General features: G+C 32.8%; 1 long non-coding RNA gene across 1 annotated transcript; it reads right to left on the bottom strand.

The window, feature by feature from the left end:
• Window positions 1-1,732: 1,732 nt before the first annotated feature.
• LOC124372182 lies at window positions 1,733-7,686 on the bottom strand. The gene is made up of 3 exons (XR_006923321.1): window positions 7,638-7,686; window positions 5,763-5,838; window positions 1,733-2,739 (listed from the first exon to the last, which is right to left on the bottom strand). It is a non-coding gene; the product is annotated as an uncharacterized LOC124372182 (long non-coding RNA).
• Between the last annotated feature and the right edge of the window lie 10,540 nt (window positions 7,687-18,226).

Below are 18,226 nucleotides of genomic sequence, written 5' to 3'. Positions count from 1 at the left end.
AAGAGAACTACTTAGTGTTTTACCACTGTAACATTTGCAGTTGTTACAGTGCGCGATTGTATTTATGTATGTTATACTTCACTCTTTGCAATATTGCTGTTCATAGAGGTAAGGCAGGAATCCTATAAGAGCACACCATCTTATAAACAAGATGGTGAATCAAATATCAACAAGTCATTTAAACTTTATAGATGAAGTGAGTTGCGTAATGTCTTGTTATCTATGTTGGGTGTAGATGTCAAGAGAAGTGGAGGGGAGGGCTGTGTGGCTCACCAGACTAGACAGGCTATAAGTTATCTGTTGAGCAACACATTATTATTAAAATTTTTGTCCCGGAAGGGTGTAAAACCTGCTAACTGCAAAGTTTGCAGAAACACTTTCAAAAACCCAAGTCTTTTGACTGGTGCATATAATTTTTCAATGACTGAGGGTCAGTGGAAAACGGGAACCATGCATACTGACCCTGAAGCCGGCTTGTCTTTCTGCAGGAAAAGTTTTTGCTACAATTTTTTGGGACTGTAGAGGCTGCTTATTGCTTTGCTCTATGAGTGGTGTAGAATTAATGATCGTGAAACTCTCCTATTGTCCAAAGAAAAAGGTGTGGTTTTGCCTATTTTAAAAGCAATTTTGTTCCATGATGAAACTTGACCACACACAGCTGCACTGAGTAAAGAAAGGTTGGATCAAAGTCATTAGGAAACAATTGAACATGCACACTACAGTCCCAATCTGTCATCCGAATGACTTCAGCTTAAACTTTGTTTATAAAGAATTAAGAGGTCACCACTTTGACAGCGATTAAAGAGTGCAAATATTCATGCACTTCATTCTTTGATGACACCATCATAAAACTTCTGATTTGGTGGGAGACAGTTGTAAATGAAAGAGGAGATTGTATAGAAAAATATAATCTTTTCAAAAATATATTTTTTCCTGACAAACATTCTAAAAGAAAAGTCTGGTTAATATTTGTTTCATCTGGTATTTAAGGAACATTTCCTTGGAAACCATTTGTCCCAATCATTATGAAATGTTTTATAAAATATCTGGATCTTCATAGATAACTAAAGCTTTTTTGTACAAATTTAAAAATATTTAGTTGTTACAAAACTCTTTATATAAATCCTATTAGAATTTTGAATTTCTGTTAATTTTTATTTTTGTTACAAACCAATGTTGTTGAATCTGCTCAAAAACTTTTGCTTAAGTATTAGGGTGTAAAATATCTGAATTAACAGTTTAAAGTCAATGTAACCAATAATGAAGAAAATGAAGTAAAATTCTCAAGTTTTGGGAAATAGCTAAATCTTAGTTTATGTTTGCAACATAATAGGCAGCTTATATGCTTCTTGCTTCTTTTGTATGATCTTTGGTCCTTGTCTTCTAGCCTACTGTTAATACTTGGACACAGGTTTTTGAACACAGCTCACTTCAAAGTCCAACATTCTCATAGCCTGCATGTGATCCTCGTTGCAGACCTATTAGTCTTAAGAATTAATTCTCCAGTGAGTTGTGTTTCTATCATTAAATGAAGAAACTGTATTAAAAATGTCAAATCCCTGAGTTTTTGTGCCCACGGAATTGGATTTAGTCACTCTTGTGTACACTAATTTGTTAAAATATGTCAGTCTGATTTCAAGATTCCTCCAATTATTACTTATAATGCCTACAAAACCACGCATATATTGTAATAAGACGAATGCATCTTCGGAGGGTATGAAAAACAACAAAGTACACTAAAAATATAGTATTGATTTATTGGTTATAAGAAATAAATTTTTTCAATTCTGGTGGTCAGAAGTTAAAATATCAACTAACAGAGGTCAGTAGTTTCTTATAAAACAGTATGCAAGATATTAAAATAGTATTTGCATTTGAGACAGTTATATTTCTTTCTTTTTATTTAAAACCTGAAATGACACTATGGAATTATAACTAGAACAAACTAATACAATAATACAAACTTAACAAATTAGAATCTCTCTATATAACATAACACAAATATACATATATTTTTACTATACACAGATCTAAAGTTCTACCTAGAAAACAATGATGGTCTGCTGATGAAACATGCAACAACAGTATGTTGATAGCTTTCCTTATCACAAATAAATAAATGAATTTATGTTGTAAGTTATTGTTGAATTGTAAAGATTTAAAACCCTTAACATTGGTAATTGTGTAAGATTAATTTGTGTATTTTAAAAGTACACTGTTATTTAAACGTATAAATTTTGTGTTTTTTATAGACTATTTTCTAAATGCTATAAAAGTATACGGTAATAACAATGTTCCTCATTTTGTGCTAAAAATCCTTTGTAATTAGTTTTTCAACAGACGATTAAATAACCTTGTAAAGTTTAATTATTAAGACTCATGATCTTTATGTTTCAAGTAAGTATGAGTTGAGAAATGTAATCTTATGCTAATTACTACCAGACAACTAAACGTTTAACACCTACTAAACAACACCATTATTTAAGAGAAATAACAAAAATCCACTTGTAGAGAATAAAAGAACACAGAAGGCATTAAAATACTAGTTTGTTCACCATTTTGTACAGTAAAATACACACATATAAACAAGGAAAGTACGGTACTGAGAGTATGTGTCTATTATAAACCGCAGTGAGATATAATACACAGTGAGTCAGGCCAGAATGTGTCACGAGACGGCCAGAGCTACCTGGCTGTTACTGTGGTGACATTGTGGGGACCAACATCACTTCTTGCCACCTGTAACAACAATACACAGATATATAAACAAGGAAAGTACGGTACTGAAAGTATGTGTCTATTAAACCGCAGTGAGATATATATAATACACGGTGAATGAGGTTAGAATGTGTAACGAGAACGTCAGAGCTACCTGGCTGTTACTGTAGTGATATTTTGGGTTTGGGGGAAGGGCCAAAATTGGAGTTAATCAAAGTAAAGAAATATGATTTTATAAACAACATTTAACTTGAAATCATATACTCAATGATACATGTACATACATTTAAATCTTAATATTTTTTATCGTGAATAGAGGTGGGTTTAAAATTTCTTTAAACATTTTAAGCTTAAAATACATTTCATAATTGATACAAACACAAATGTTTGGCAGGTAAACACATATTCATTCTATAAGCCTAATATTATAAACCATAAAGTGACAATAGAAGGCATAGGATATGAATTAGTTCTTAAAATAAAGTTATTACCCTGAATCTTAGCAAATCCCTTTAAAATAAAGTAGATGTGAATGTTCTTTAGTTACCTCTTGTTATCGGACGGTCTCTGAAATTTAAAACTTTCAGAATGGCAGAAATTGGTTTGGTTATGATTGTATTTTAATTAAAGAATCTAATAAAATCTATTAGGATTCGAGAATCGGTATCAATTTTTTAAGATTCAAAAGTAGACCAGAGGTTAAAAAATCTGCATTCGACCATCACAACTGATAGCATCATGTGACAGTGAATCAGACTGTTATATTTTAAAGTGATGAAACGGAGCATACATTATCATTACATTATAATATTTAATCCTTATAACAAAAAAACATGGTTTCATAAATGTAAAATAAATTAACACAAACTGCATCTTGATGTACACCCCATTGATATAATATTACAATTCTCATGGCTTTTTTGTTGGAGTAAATAAGAGTAAAGTTCTAAATAATAATAATAATGAAACTTATTCATAACACGCCATATGAGAAAGTACTCAAACAGAATCAATATTTATGTCAATTATAACAAAACAAGACTTTAATTAAATGCTGTGTGCCAGAAAATCAAGCACAAAACCCTATTACAATGATCTAAGTAATCACTTTAACAATGTAAATGAATATAATATTATTAGCTAGGGTATGGAACAAACACCCCGCTACTTTGCTCATTAATATGCCATTTCCAATCAAAGGTACTAGTGTAACATTCTAGTATTTGTAAAGATGTAGTAATGTTATCAATGTGTAATGTTATAATGTTTCTATTAAACGGCAGTGAAATATACTATTTTATAAGTAAGACCAGAATGTGTGATGAGACCGCCAGAGCTACATGGCTAGTGTGGTGCAATGGGGGAGGCAAACAATTCTGTTTATTTTATATTTATGAAACCATGTGTTTTGGTTATAAAGATTTAAATATTATAGTGTAAAGATAATGTATACTCCGTTCCGTCACTTTAAAATATATACAGATATTTTAGTTTAAATCATTTAAAGGCTAAGTTATTTTTCGGTACAATACAGAGAATTTTACTATTTATCTCAAACCATCAACAAATGTTAATTTTCAATCTGGTTTCTGAATACGTGTTTTGGGAACTTTCATAGTAGCCTTTTCACATAGTTAAACATGATTTGAACTCAATTGTTCAACCTTTTGATTCCCAGGCAACGATCTTCTTTACATTAATGCTACACATACTGCATAGTACAACCATATTCATTGCATATTCTTTACTAGGGTTTAAAGGGTTATAAAAAGTCAAATATTAACACACCCACTAACAATGCAATTAAGCTGTATAATGTTTTATCTTACTTCATTATATATAGTTACAGAAAGGTTTCTTAACTTAGGAATTTAAAGTTCTCATAGGATATAAAGTAAGTTTGACTGAGATCTAAATTACACCGTCATCACACAATATACTCAAGTACACAAATATCTTATCAAGTATAAATAACAAACAAAAACCGAAGTTGAAATAGCTACAGCTACTTGTATAATTGCATGTTATAATTTGGAATATGAAAGCGAGTGAAACAACTAAACTATTGGAAAAAAGGGATTTGAGCTAGATACAATATTAGCAATATATGTATTAATAATTAAGACAATTGGAACTCCATTACCTTGTTTAACATTCAGTTAACTACACTTAATATTAATGGCACTAACATAGTGATTGTTATTTAACAGCGGTTGTACTGGCAGATATCTTGATTTCAGCTTTATAATTATAGTGTGAAGTCTGAAACACTTGCACCCTTATTTTGGTTATTTAACTATGTAATATGTTTAATTTTAAATATTATTATTAATATGCATCCAAATACTTTTTAGATTTTATGATAACATTATTGGTTCTTTGAAATATAAATCTTTATTTAAATATATTTGAAAAGTACTAAGTTTACATACCATTATTAAAACAGTTATGTTATGTATCTCAGGATCTTGTAGTATCTCATTATTTTATCTTTAAAAGAGATAGCTCATATAATTTTATGACCAGGAATAAAGACATAATATTGTTTGAGATTTAAAATTTGTCTTACAGAGTATCACTGAAGGTAGTTTTTTTCTGGTTTCTTACGATCTTGTGAAACAACTATGGAAATATGTCTCATCTTACAGGTGTTGATAAATATTCATCCAAACGCTTTTTAGTTGTCTTAAGTTTATATTTCTTGAGTATTTAAATAATAAAATTCAAAAAAGTTTAAGAATTTTGTCTAAGTTACAAATAAAAATATTAAAAAACTTAAAAGTGTTTGGATGTCTATTAATTATATCTTTAAAATGATATTCCATAACTCTATGACCAAAATAATAGAGTTTGAAGTTTAACATTGTTCTCATTGAACTAAAATCAATGATGAAAGTGCCTTTAACTGAAAGTCCTGTTTTACTTCCCCTTTGGTGGAAAGGGATCTCCACTGTTCTTTGTCAATGTAATTATCTTGTGGTGGATGTGATCCACTCCTATAAGAAAGTGCAGCCACTGTGAAAACTGTAAATTTTATATATTACCTTTCTTCCCCCCCTTCTCTCCTCCCTTGGGTTTGTCTCCACCTCCTTTTGCTCCTCCTCCTCCGGCAGCTTTCTTCTGCAATATCGTCAACAAGCTTAGAGAAATATACTGAGGAATAAGATCAAAATACATAAAATAGTGGCAAAAAATCAAGTTATCCTCCTCCCTTTTTTAGTATACATTGTGTCTAATTATTCCCCAAAAGACCTCTGGTTGAGTTTGACAGGGGACATATTTTGGCCTTGACGCAATATTTCATTTTTACACAAAGTCAAATATTTTTTAAATGAGAATTCTATATGTTGTGATCTATGCCATTCATAATGGGCTATAAATTACTAACTGTACCATATCTTTGTGAGTGTTCTTTTTTGGAAAAAAATTTGTTCAAGATAAATTGTTTTAAGGTATATATAATAAAGATAAGTTTTTTTTGAGAGAGGTCATTAGCAAAATCACATATACTTGCCAAATTTAAACAAAATTGATTTAATTGTTTGCCTGTACGCCAGCTTACACAAAATAGGCTAGATATACCTATTTAACACTCAATATCAATCGACTTCAAATTTTTAACAATCTTGCAAAATGGCTTTTAAGAAAAAAAAATATTCTCCCTTGTACACTTTGTGTAATAAGTAAAAAATAAATCCCCCAAATGCTTTTTTTTAACTCACTTGAGAGTTGTTTTAATACTTAATACTTGTTCAAGTGTGGTTTCAATTTTCAACTGAGCTTGAAATTGAACTCGTTAGTTTAAAAACCTGAACATTTAGGACAGTGAAAGAATAGATATAGTTTAAAGTTAGGAGCATTGAAAAAAATCTATTAAAAACAATGCCAAAACCAGTTACCTACTGAAGTCTTGTCAAATTGAGAACTTAATCTTGTCAGATACTAACAAAACTTTGTGTACTGTGAGTATTGAATATTGGAGGAAACAAAACTGTAATTACATTATTTTGTTGGTTACAATAAGGGTTCTACAACAATAAATCTGATTTGTTGAAGACTCATTTGTTTACATAGTATTTAGGAGAAAGTTGATAGAAAGATATGAGAAGATTCCACTAAAAATGAAAATTAGATTTCAAGTGCCTACTTCATCTTCTACAATAAGCTACGTCCAATCTCAAAAGATGGAAAAGGTGGACACATTAAGTAAAGTGCCCATGAGAATGAGGACTAGTGCAGCAGGGAAGATGACTTGCTCACATGCGATACCTGCCTTATATGCTGCAGGCTTACAATTTAGATCATAAAAGTATTATTTAATAAAATTTAAATAACAGAAAATATTTATTTCCCAACCAAGTTTAATATTATGTTCTGTTTTCTAAACGTTATTGTAATGTAAGAAGAGCTTTAATAAATGTTTCGAGGTAGAGTCCTACTTGTAGGTCTAACCTAACCCCCGAACGCCATCCAGCGACCTGGAAAACGACCGTTTAGGAAATCCCTAACATCTGTTAGGTTGTGAGGTGGTGCTCCGTCTTGCTGGTAGTAGAAAGAAGCATCCTGTTGTTCATCTTCATCAATTTGAGGAATCAAAAAATTCTGCAACATATCAAGGTAAATGATACCAGTGACAGTTCTATCCAGCTTCACGCCGCATTGATTTTTTAGGACTGCGGGCAAAGGTTTCCCTGATCTGTTCGACAGTAGCATCACTAAGGCGGAACTTGGTACTACAACACTACAAGAGTCAAACTTGAAGTAATTGGGTACAAAATGAGACATATATCAAGTCTATAAGTAAAATAAATAAATATCTATTTAATTTCAAAGTTGTAAAGTCCTTTTAGACTCACCCGGTATTAGACAAACATTTACACTAAACCCTAAAAACAGTAAAAGTGACAAAAACTACTGACCTCCTCTCCACCAGCTGCTGCAGGCGCTGCTGCTCCTCCTTTACCTCCTGCAAAGTCAAGAAATCAGACTTGTTGATTTAAAAAAAAAAGTGTGTGTGTACACACACACACACACACACACACACACAATACAAACTGTTATTAAACCTGGTGAAGCTAGATTATAGTGGTACTTAGTGAATAAACGATATTTATGTTGACACATTAAAAAATTAAACTACATTTAAAAATACACTTTAACACTATCATTCATTTTATAGGCTACTTTTCAAGTTTTCCAACTCATGTCACGTCAAAACACTGTAAACAACCTATAACCTTGAGATGTTACGATGTTACGTCCTCTGTGGAAAACCATCACGTAAGTCTCATAGATCGATTTAATGGCGTTGTTCACTGATCTTCTGTCTGACATTATATCGGTTGAATATAGATTTACAGTGAAAGTTAAATATCTCAAGATTTTTAAAGTTTTTACGCGGTGTGAATTAGAAGATAGTAAATTAGATTACTAGTATTGGATTTAGATTTGACTCCAGCTGCGTAACCCTAAGAAGTAATATTCTTCTTATATTATTATTTTGGTTCAGGATGAGTCATAACATTACTAAAGAATAAATTTTAATAATTACTATTTATACTGATTCTGACCTCCTTTTAGACTGTTAGACGTTTTCACACTACAGCACTAAGATACTTCTGACAGTCTAAAGTTAACGTTACGTTGTAGTTCTCATGATTTCAATTGTACACACAATTTAATTTATTTTAGATAATAGCATGTTGTACGATACAGTTAGTTAATAAACTGTACGTTGTTCAGTTTATTACTATACAATAATACAATAGGATTGTAAAAATTGTATAACTTTAAAAACATTGGTATGACAATATCGTAATTTTTAGGCTAAAATTAACATATATTTAAAAGTATAGATTAATACAAGTTATGTAAAATAAAAAAAATATTATTTATATATTTAATACATTTTGTTACATTAAAACGTTTTATTAAAATTGAAATAAAATTTTAACAAAAAATGGTTTTGATATAAAACGCTTATTCTTTTAAATAGCCACTATGATTTTGTATATGTTTTCACCATTTATAATCTATTAAACCATAAACTACAATAGGTCTAATAATTTATTCAATACTCTAAACTAATTTCTTAGAATTATATATTGAACTTTTCCATTACCATCTCAATTAAGATCTTCCAGAACTACCTGTTAGTGTGGAAATGGTAAAATGCAATGTATAGGTGATGAAAGGAATATTTTGGAATTAATTATTTAATCTAAAAGGTGCATGTTGCAGATTTTTTTAAGATCAGGTAAGTTGGGAAAGTGCAGGACAGTCCACTAGGTTGTTCTCGAGTTTATAGAGCCTAAGCACACTGTGGACATTGTGCTTTATCTCGAGCGCCTTAAGGGTAGGGCACATGCAGCCGAATTCCTACCACACTTAAAAACCTATCTTGAATTCTTTGCAAATCGTCAACGAAGCCTCTCAGAAAGGGCGACCAGACTACCGATGTAAATTCGAACAATTGTCTCGCCAATGCACAGTATATAGACTTCAATACCAGTGGACTACTGAACTCCCTCGTAAAACGTATCACAAGCCTATCAGCCGAGATATATTTTTAGCTAACAACAATTATTATAGTTTTCAAATAATCATCGTTTCTTGTTCATGAACTGAAAAATGTTTTAGTAACTTCGCCTGGCATCGAGGAAGAATGTCTATCTCCTGTCAAATGCATTGAGTTGGTCTTGGGTTTAAAACGAATTGTACAAAACTTGCAACAAACGTCATGCAAGGACATGGAAGTAAGGGAATGCACGTTGTGGTGTGGCATGCATGTCTCCCGAACATATGATATAATAATGAGATATCGACAACCTGTCAGCTGGTCTATGAGGGTAAACACAGACGTTATGCGGAGCAAGCCTTAGACATGCGATACAACCATCTTGCGCCTTTCCTTCCAGCAATACTGTGCGTAGCTGGTACGGTTTAGCCATCTGGCAGTTGAAGAGTGGGACGATTACACACAGAGAGAGATATATAGTACATAATTACTATGCGTACGCTCATCAACTGTGAGTTTCTGAGTTAAATGAGCTGGATTTAAGAAATATGACGTCATACCTGTAAGCGTAACTTTAAGGGGAAACTTGCAGGGCCAAATTTACCAATACATTCAGGTGTATGTACTCCTCCCTCCTCAAGGCAGAGAGGTTCAAGGATTCGCGTTTGGAAAATTATTCATATTTAGATCAAAAATAATAATTTTTCATTTTAACCTCTAGTATTTGTACATCTTGTATTAAAATATGTTCATATTCACCTCTAGTGTTTGTACTAAAATCTATGTTTTGAGGCCTTTTCAGAATTTAATGTCTACAACACTTTCGCTAAAAGATAAAATGTGTACTTGTTTAAATTTTTTATCTACTACTAAATATTTAATATATTTTTGGTACAGTAAAAATTGTTGCTTTGATAAAATGATACATACAATTGTGTCTATTTCTATTCTACACAAATTTTTTGTCAATTCAAATATATAGTATAAAACTTTAACTTTCTCTATCGATTCCGAAAAGTTAAAATACTGACCTTCCACAAACGTACTCATGTATTAGCATTCAAATCAAATCTTTTAATTCACACCTTTGTTGTAAACTAACCAATCAGATCGATCGAACGTTGCGCCGCCGTATCGTTTTGCAGCGTCCATAAGAAACAAAAATACATAATTTTCTTTTTATTCTAGAAATGTACCTGTACACATTGATGAACATCAAAGCTTACAGCAGCAGTTACTTCCTCTTTGGACGCGTTGACGCGCGGTGATCACCGATTGTAGTGATTAAATAATTGTTTGTCTCTGTACACGGTATCTTTTCACGTTTTCGTCATATTCTGTAATAAAAGTGGCGTCATCGAAGTGCGAATATATTATTTTTCGTCGAAGAAAATAGGAAATTAACTGAAAACAATGTGGTTCACGAGAAACCATTCATCCAGAAACACGTTATTGAAAAATTAAAGTTAATGTCAACTTCAACCAATAAATTGTTCACTCTTCGTGATACACCCATAACTTATGATTTAACATTACCATATTTTGATTTGTTTTCATTTTGTTTCTTCTTTACATGCAATGTTGCACTTTCACGACTATGTCCGAGTAATGTAGCATACGGCAACCACGTATTCTCTCCTTTTGACTGTCGTTTTTGTGTTAGTTTTCTCTCACCAGTCCATGGTCGTAGGTCCTATAGGCGAGTTGGTTTCTTCTTAGGACTGAAAACATAGAGTAACGTAATATTGGCTATCACTCGTGAGACTGGAAAAAAGTCATTTCTGTCTGTCCACACAATATCTTGAAAACGAACTTAACTATAGAATTGAAATGTTACATAAAGTTTCATCTAGCAACATTGAGTTCGATGACGGTGCATGTCACTCACTCCATGGGATTTGGCCGAGGGTTAGCGAATATTTGTACATTGGTCTAATGGGTAACCAACATGATGACAACGAGAAAATTTCAGTATTAATCAATTTATAAACAAGCTGAGTACAACCATATTAGATTTTATGGTTATGTCATGTGACATATTAACAAATGTAGATTATTAATAGAGTAAAAAGAAACAACAATACGTATAGTCAAATACATATTGAAAGTCGGTGACAAGATCTGATTTCAGTGTACACTTGTATTATAGTACTCCCCCTACCTCACTCGGAAGTTTATTATTTAAACACTGATATGTAACCTAACTCAATAAAATAATGTAAATGTATCCTGAAAGCTAGTTCTTTCAATAAAGATTATTTTCACACTTTAAATTTGCATGAAACTTCATTATACATAGGGAATGAGTTCTGTGGTGGTTTATGCCTAACCATAGAATTTGGCTGAGCGTCATTGAAGCATATTACGTAGTAGGCTGACCAATTTCAATTTTGTCTGCCAGTGGGTGGTATAATTGTTTTCTGTGTGATGTCAATCTGGCTATCTGACCGCAGGATATCTCGAGAATGAAATAACTATAGGCTTAAAATTGGCGTACTCCTACCTTATATCATATGTTATTCTATTTTGAAGATTTTCAGCACACTCTCCATATAGAGCAGTGGCGTAGCGAAGGGGGGGGTCCAGGGGGTCCGGACCCCCCCCGAAATTTTAAGACATATTAAAAAATAAAGCATGGAGCAGGAGAAAAAAGGACAGTTATCATTACTCTTGTCTACAAACATTAAATTGATTGATTTCACTGATTGAAGTGACCGTTGTTAAAAATATAATTGTCCTTTCGTTTAAATCATAAAGTATCAAACGATACTTTTGGGCTCGGTCTTTCGGATAGTGTAGTGTAATCACGGTATTTCTATAGGGCGCAGTCACGTGACGTCGCAAAGCAACCTGAACCGTAACACGGCGAACAGTTTAAATTAGCGACCACTTCGTTCAAATTCGTCGTGGGGACGTAAAGTTACTACATAGAATTAAGTTGATTTAAGGTGTCATTAAACTGTAAACGTGTATATAATTATCGAAAAAATCACTTTCGGTCGGAAAATACACTTGAAAAACTCTACTGATTAGAACTTCAACTAATTTGGACTTCAATGATTGAGGTAAACGTGGGGTTTTCGATTGAGTTAGGCGACGATTTTTGTTATCATTAAACTGTACACCATACCTATATAATTATCGAGAAAAAAAATCACTTCCGGTCGGTAAATACCGAAGAAAAGCTCTCTACAGATTCAAGTTTTGCCGATTTTAGATTTTATTGGTTGAGGTAAAAGTGGTACTTAGGATTATGTTAGGACGGTAATTTTAGGTATGAATTCAACGCCAACTAATACATATATAATTATCGAGAAAAAAACAATTAAATCATTTTAAATTAGCGACTTCCTTCCTATGGAGTCCCACAGGGATCTATACTTGGACCAGTCTTGTTCCTTGTGTACATCAGCAGGCGGAACTCATCGCTCCTGAGATGGAAAATGGTCCAGTATGTTGACGATACAACGCTCGGCATTAAAGCTCCAACAAAACATGAATTAGAAATCATTTCCTTTTTAGAACTGAATTCATGTATTCAGTTTTTTTCTAAATTAAATCTGAGGACCATCAACTCCAAATCAAATGCACTAAATTTCTGTTTGCGGCAAAGAGAGATTGAGGATCGCGCTGCTGTGATGGCGGACGATGTCCTCATAGAGGAAACTGATTCCACCAAGTTCCTCGGAATGTACCTTAATCGAAGTCTGACTTGAGACAATCACATTGAAAGTACCTGCTCAACGGTTTCTTCAGGCATTTATGCTCTACGGAACCTTTCAAAATTTTGCTCCCGGGATGTACTAAAAATGGCCTACTTCGGCCCTGTACACCCCCATCTAATGTACGAGTTGAGGCTATGGGGCAGCTGTTCTAAATACAAATTTGAGCGAGTATTTAGAAGTCAAAAGAAAGCTGTCCGCATCATTTCAAAATTGAAATCCCGAAATTCATGCAGAGATGCCTTTAGGGAGCTTCGATTGCTAACTTTGCCCTGTCTCTACATCCTCGATGTCGCCCTGTTCTGCCGATTTAAGTGCGAGTTCGTCCGGGGCAGGGACGTATATCAATACGGGACAAGAGGCAGGGACAACCTTCGGTTACATCCGCACAGAACAGCCGCATTTAAACGTTTGCCATCCGAGGTTGGTGTTAAGCTGATCAACAAGCTCCCTGATGAAATAAAAAATTTGAATGAACCAACAAAATTTAAAGCTCGATTGAGACACTTTTTGGTGTCGAGGGTGTTTTATTCAGTGGAAGAGGATGAGCCGCTGGGATGAAATTTAAAGTAATTCGATCATCCTCTATTTCTGATGGTAAAATTTAGAAGATTTTAAAACGTATGGCTGTAAGTATGTATCAGTCTTAGGAATGAGTGTGGACTGTGTATGAACGGGTATGAATGGGGGCAATTTAAAATAGATATACATATTTCTAAATAATCTAATTTGACGATTGTATGCAATTTTTATTATTGTTGACACAATAAAAAGTATTATTATTACCTCCGGTCGGAATATACCGAGGAAAAGCTCTACTGATTCAGATTTTGACGATTTTGGGTTTCACTGGTTGAGTCGTTGAGATAAAAGTGGTACTTAGAATTATGTTAGAACATTGATTTTAGGTATCAATTGAACGCCGACTAATATATACATAATTATCAAATAAAAATTGAAAAAATCGCTTCCGGTCAGATAATACACCGGAAAAACTCTACTGATAAGAAGTTCCGACTACTTTGGATTTCACTGACTGAGGTATTATTTCATTTTCCTTAGTATATTCCGATCGGAAGTGATTATTTTTGTTTTTTATTCTCGATAATTATATATTTATTATTCGGCGTTGAATTAATCTCTAAATTCAATGTCCTAACATAATTATAAGTACTACTTTTACCTCAACCACTCAACCAGTGAAATCCAAAATCGTCAAAACGAATCAGTAGAGAGTTTTTCTTTGGTATTTACCGACCGGAAGTGATTTTTTTCTCGATAATTATATAGGTAGTCGAGAACAGTTTAATGATAACAAAAAATCGTCGTCCTAACTCAATAAAAAAATACCACGTTTACCTCAATAACCGAAGTCCGAAGTAGTTGAAGTTCTTCAGGTGTATTTTATTTCCGACCGAAAGTGATTTTTCCGATAATTATATACTCGTCTACAGTGTAATGATACAAAAAATCGTCATTATAACTCATTCATAAATACCCCAATCAGTGAAATCCAAAGTGGCCGAACTTCTAATCAGTAGAGTTTTTCCGGTGCATTTTCCGACCGTTAGTTTGATCTGTACCCGAGCAACGCTCGAAAATCGCCCTTCTTTTCTAAAGGGTTTTCGGCCGTCATCAGTGGCCCAATGTCCCCGAAGGAGTATTTCATTTTCTCCACAGAATATAGTTGAGTCAATTATACGCTTGAGTGATGCTCTGTTTTGATCTTTTTATTTCTTATCCAGTGAATCCAACATCACTTTGGTGCCTTCTACTCGGCCAGAATCGAACTTCGTAAAGTTTCTGTAGCTATATAAGAAAATTTGTGGTACTAGAGTTGCTGTGAGAGTTTAATTTGCCTATTACTTCTTTCCACTTTCTATAAGGCGTAGTTACTAAAGCTCCATATTTTTGGTATTTACCTTTTACCAGTGAATTCATTGGCAAATAACACACAAAACGTCCCCCGGATCCCCCGGTTTCGGACCCCCCCCGAACGAAATTTCTGGCTACGCTACTGATATAGAGATTATGCCCGTAGAGACTACTTAAAAAAACTATTTCAATATTATGTTAGGTGCTTGAAATATCTATGCACAGTTTTGCTGGATTGAATCGTAGTTCATCATGTCAGGGAAATATATTTTCTTTCGCGGTGGCAGCCTGTACGTAGTGGCGGGAAGACTATTTGGCGCGTTACCGAGTTTGCTAGTTGTATGCCTCAATGGTGTTATTGATTACACCACACCAAAATGCATCGATTGATTCTGATAACTTATTTACCTATAGGTTTTTTTTAATTCAATAGATTTTCTGGTATGTTTAAGAGATAACCAAATCATTTTTTATACAATTAAAACTATGATTTTGATATTGTCTAATAATCTCAATTAATATTAGTGTTATATATTTTATTTTATGCACACACAAACTAGTAATTATTTTTTTATATTATAGTCATTCATATTTGTGATGTAAAACTCCTTTCTATGTGAATTCTACATAATAAAACCTCAGTTCACAGCGGTAAACTACATTAACCGTAGCCATACCCTGAAAGGAGACTATATATAAAAAATCGCCAGTTTACAGGAGCACACGTTATCTCCTTAGATTCTACTATTCTACCACCGTAGTCTACAGAGAGACATACTAATAGCACTCTAGTCGTCAAAGCGTAGTCCATTCTTCAATGTTTAACATTCTGTAAAATCTGTGGAAGCAATATTTTACTCGTATAGTATCAGTTTGAAAGTCAGCAGATACAAGCTTGCCTAGTATTATCTTTCAATATGCTGTATTAGGCTACATCATAACACTCACAGACTTTATTGACAATGCTGGTCTCGCTTCGCTCGGTCTAGTTTTATCTCGTTTTTTACCATATTGTTTATTATGTATGCCTGTTAACACGAAAACAGCTAAAAAAATAGTCGATCGATTTTTTAGCACAAGTGATTTTTGTACTATAACGATTTTAGGTACTTTTGTGTATTTGTTTACCCAACACCTCATGTTTCCGCAAAAGCTTCAAACTCTATTGGAGCACAGTAGAACGAATATACAGAAAACCCTTTATGGACAACTTGTTAAAACTTTACTTAGGCCTAAACGATTTTTCATTATATATAACCAACTGATATAACCAAACTACGTATAGTTAATAAAAATACTTCTTTATAAAATTTCTTAAAAATATTATTATATAAATTATGATAACATAAATAGTTATTATCATATAAATTATTATTATTATTTTATAATAAGACCCTTTCCATTGATATCTAAATGTCAAAATCAGATCAATCACAATAAAAAACTAACAGTGAACCTCAAAAGGGTCATACTCTCGCAACGCATTATGTAGAGCTTTCAGAGGGAAAACGTAAATAAATTTAAAACATGATAACGAACTAATAAAATAGCCTTATTTTGAAATACTTATTTTGAGACAAAATGAACTATAACAATAACAATTATTTTTGCCGGATCCCAAGATTTTGCGAGATGTCCGGAATTTTAACAGTTGTTCAATTTAGCAAAGTATTATAATTATACTCAGCTCTTATACTGATACTAGCTAGCGATTTATACTGGCCAAAATGTATCTGTTCTCTCTTTACTTGAATGGTAATAACACTAATGCTCACATTGGACAGTTTCGCAAAACTATTATGCTTTAGCTCATAGTGACATGACTGTGCTAAGTATTTCAGCAAAACTGTTGCAACAGCGTAGAAATGTACCGGTTTGTTTTCATGGCTAGTTGTGTTTACTCGCACACTCGCTGTCACAATTTGTCATTATAGGACGGTGTACATGAGTCACTTTCTTGGGCCAAAATAACCGCGACGTCACTCTTTTAAAATAACCGTCAATCATTTTGTCAGTACGCGATTAACGTACGCGCTATAACACAATATGTACTATTATTGCGATCAATAATGACGTATTTCACAGTCAATGTTTCACTCATAATTTAACTAAATTCCAACCTTCCTGTAAACAATCAAGATTAGAACATGATATTTTAGTTGATTAGTTTTCTTACAACCTAACCAAATTAAAGGTACCTAACTAATATTTTGAATTGTGGCGTCTTAAATCTTCCTAAATACTTAAGTTTTAACAAAGACGGAGCTAATTTTATTTGCATCGAAGTATCATGCATTCCAACCTTAGCTGTTTAATACTTTATTGAATGAACTGAATTGAATAAAAAATGTATTATTAACAATTATTGATGGTTTTCAAAGGCCGACTTGATTATTACGTTTTGATCTGTACTGTAAATAAGAACTGAAAATGTTGAATGCAGCCCAAAGAGGTGGAAATCTAAATTATCTACTTTACCTGATACATTGTTTAAAGAGGTACAAAAATAGGCAAATTGTGAAAACTAGAGATCGCTATCTCTTTCCTACCCAATTTTGTGACAAGTCAAAGATTTTAGTTAAGTCGCTACTTAGCTTTCCTTAAAGGGTGTCAAGTGACTAAAAACTAAAAAAAAAAAACATTTTCCAGACTATTTTTTTAATATTCCCGAATTATTACTGTGTATTTTACTGAAAACTTCATTCATTTATGACCATTACTTTTTTAGTTATAAATTTTTGAAGTTGTGCTTGCTCAACAAGTTTCGCATGTTCACTCAACTCCCAGCAGTATCACTTGTTATAGTACAGTTGTATTCTTAGTTGCTATAGTTACTTGATTTATCATTTGGTTGCCTTTGCCTGTAATATTCCCAGCTGTTTTCATTTGACATTTGTTCACTGAAGTGTGTCTGTTGCATTTCATATTGTGATTTGCTCATCAACAAGTATTGAATTATTTTTACAGTTCTTTTAGTTCAAACATGCCTAGAACAGTCGGTAAAGTATTCAAGAAGCGTAAAAGGGTGTTTATTGGTACACCAAAATGTCGTGTAGTTAGACTAGAAGAAGTGGAGGACAGTATAAACAACTCTACTTGTGAAGTTAGTCGTAGGCCCAGCATACCTAATCGTGAACCTAATATTTCTAGCCCTTCGCGTCTTTTTGCGTTTTCCGGAAGTTAACATTTTTAAGCTTTAATGTACCTTTTCTCAGGAACCACATGAGATATCTGAATGATTTTTTAAAATTTTGTTCAGCTCATTGTCCTCTTTAATTTGCATGGAGAATATTTTTTGCAAATATTTTATTTTATTTTTTAGAGAATTAAAAAACTAATTTACATAAGATTAAAAAGTAAACAAAAATCATAAAAATACCAATATTAACTTAAA

The sequence above is a fragment of the Homalodisca vitripennis genome, unplaced genomic scaffold (genome assembly GCF_021130785.1).
Source record: "Homalodisca vitripennis isolate AUS2020 unplaced genomic scaffold, UT_GWSS_2.1 ScUCBcl_2716;HRSCAF=7751, whole genome shotgun sequence".
In the NCBI taxonomy this organism is placed as follows: Eukaryota; Metazoa; Arthropoda; class Insecta; order Hemiptera; family Cicadellidae; genus Homalodisca; species Homalodisca vitripennis.
Note: the sequence above shows the minus strand (reverse complement) of the source record. Positions and strands in the feature narration are given on the sequence as shown.